Here is a 2,500-nt window from a genome sequence, read left to right as displayed (position 1 = left end):
TTAGGCAAAGACCCTTTATAAGAGGACGTGTCCATCAGTTAGCCCTCCCAGTCTGCAAGCCTTAAACTTTAGATTTCAGGAAAATCAAGCAATCAACCCGCCTCCAACCCCGTCTTCCGCCCGTGTAATTATTGTTTTTCAATTTCTAGCTTACCTTTTCTCTGGCCCTCCCTCAACTTTGCTAGAGCTTTTAATGCCTTATTATTACCTCACCGTTGGGAACTGAGATACCAGTTTAAGTTTTGTACTTTTCAATTGAAAGCGGCCAGGAAAATGGCCAAATTTTTATCCCAAAACGAAGTGAGTCTGTGTTATGTTTTTAAGGTTTTACTGAAGCGCTGTAGCAAACAAGCTTGGCTGTTGGCAATCAAAATTGATCTCTTCAAATGTTGTTCGCAACCGAAGAGAGGAGACATAAAATAGAGATATAGGCAGATTAAGTTTCATTGCGTCTGATCATCTTTTTTCTCGATGGTGCCCGTCACTAATAACCTTTTTCATTCTAACTGGCCTCCGTCTGCCGTAAACGTTTGCAAATGTTTAAGACCTACATATGGAAAGAAGCACTTTGCAATCCATGTTATTGTATCTCTATTATTGGAAAACACATTTCATTAATTAATGAACTTACTGATCAATTTCAGTTCCTTGGCAAGCTCCAACCAGTTTTACTGCGGCTAAACAAACTTTTACCAGCTTTTACGCATCTTGGCAGTTACCACCTGTAGATTCCAGAAATGGAATGAGAATACAGGAAAAATAATGTTTGCCTGTGGTCGGAAATATTCGAGCGTTTAAAATTTGTGCGGGTTTACATGGTCAACACAAAATGTTGAAAAATTGATTTCTCTACGAACGAACGAGCGATTAAAGCATCTGTGTAGGGTCTGAAATACCTTATGGATATGGATATGGATTATTCTCAACAGTTGCCGGCAAGAATGCACTTAATTTCTAAGCGACTTGCGAGTTTCCTATTGTACGGTATGTTTTCAACTGATATTTCGCCTGTTTTTTTTCATTCTCTCAGTCACTCTCTTTCATGTTGAACTTTGCTTATTAATCGCCAGCTCTCTGGTTTTCTTTCGCTCTCATTCTTTCTCTTGTTTCCACTTTTGTTTATATATTCAATAAATGCATAAATTGACCTTTTTTTTTTTGTCTTCAAAAATTATTATTTTTTGTTTTTGTTTTATTTTTTAACGCAGTTGGCCGTGCAACTTTCCACCAAACAAACGTGGAAGGCAGCACAGGCCTCACATGCTTGAGTGTGCTATTCGCATTGGTTGTGCTTTGGTCGAACGAACTGACGGTGACGTCAAAACCAAAACAAAAAAATCTCGCATCAATAGGTTACCACATTATCTTCTCCGTTGTGCTTCTTCCTAACGCCCACAGCGTTAAGATGTCCACCATAAATGCAAACGTAATGTAGGGTTCAAAATTTAACAATATCAAACTAAAACCAGTCAACACTTTTTATTAACAGATATGATAAAGCAAAAGTGAGATAAGACAATTAAGGTTCCTTAACCTCATTATTAAATAGTATGCAGCTCCCACAAAAAGGCAGTCAAATCTCTCAGTTTTCTCAATTACGCCTCAAACTGTTTTACCTTTTTGTATTTTCTTCTTCTAGACACTGTGCCACTTTACATAGAAGAAAACTTGTCCACACCATCAGTGATCTGTGAAAAGCAAACCGTGTGTTTTCTGTCTTGTCATGCAACCAGTAGTTATCCAGTTACCTACTCGTGGAAAAAGAACGGCAAGACCTTAGACGGCAATCATGTCAACGTGATGAACAACATTGTAGCTGTCAAGCCTCGCGATGAACAAGATTATGGAGTATATGTGTGTAATGCTTCCATCAGTTTCGGTCACAAAAGTTACAACATCACCTTGTCAGGGAGTAAGTTCGAGTTCTGTTTTGTGCCGTAAGTGACGGCAATTCATTTCATCTTAGCTGTTTCTGCGCACGTTTAAGTCGGATGTAATACTTGGCCATTAACAAAATCTTAGGAACCTCCGCTATACAAAGTCTTCAAATTATCAAGACATGAGTGGCCGCTAGGTAGTATTCCGGCAAAACTGATAAATCAGGATGAGCGCAACAGTTAGCTGGTGTGGAGTAAAAATAGCCTTAAACATAACTAGAAATACGTGACTCGCAAAACCTTGCGAAGCTGGGGCTGGGTGGAAAGCCCTCCTTACTCGTATTGTAGCATCAAACGAGGAGATTAAAAGGCGCATAAGATTGTTTTTGATGAGCATGGTGTTTTCGTAGTTCCACGGGCTAGTTTGCGGTTGAAAATCTATTTCTGACGCGACGTAATGTACAACGGGCATGCAGCGCTGTCGTGTTCGATGAATTTATTTCCCACGGAAAATTATTTACCGCGGCCACAAAACGTGTAATATCTTTAATGCAATCTTTCACAAAAAAGATTTCTAAAAGAAAGGGAAAAGATTCTGGAGAGACAGTTCTGTATCCAGTGAA

This window comes from Pavona decussata, unplaced genomic scaffold (assembly GCF_977016875.1).
Source record: "Pavona decussata unplaced genomic scaffold, jaPavDecu1.1 SCAFFOLD_90, whole genome shotgun sequence".
NCBI lineage: Eukaryota > Metazoa > Cnidaria > Anthozoa > Scleractinia > Agariciidae > Pavona > Pavona decussata.
The sequence above is the reverse complement of the archived record's forward strand: the minus strand, read 5'-3'. Positions refer to the sequence as shown.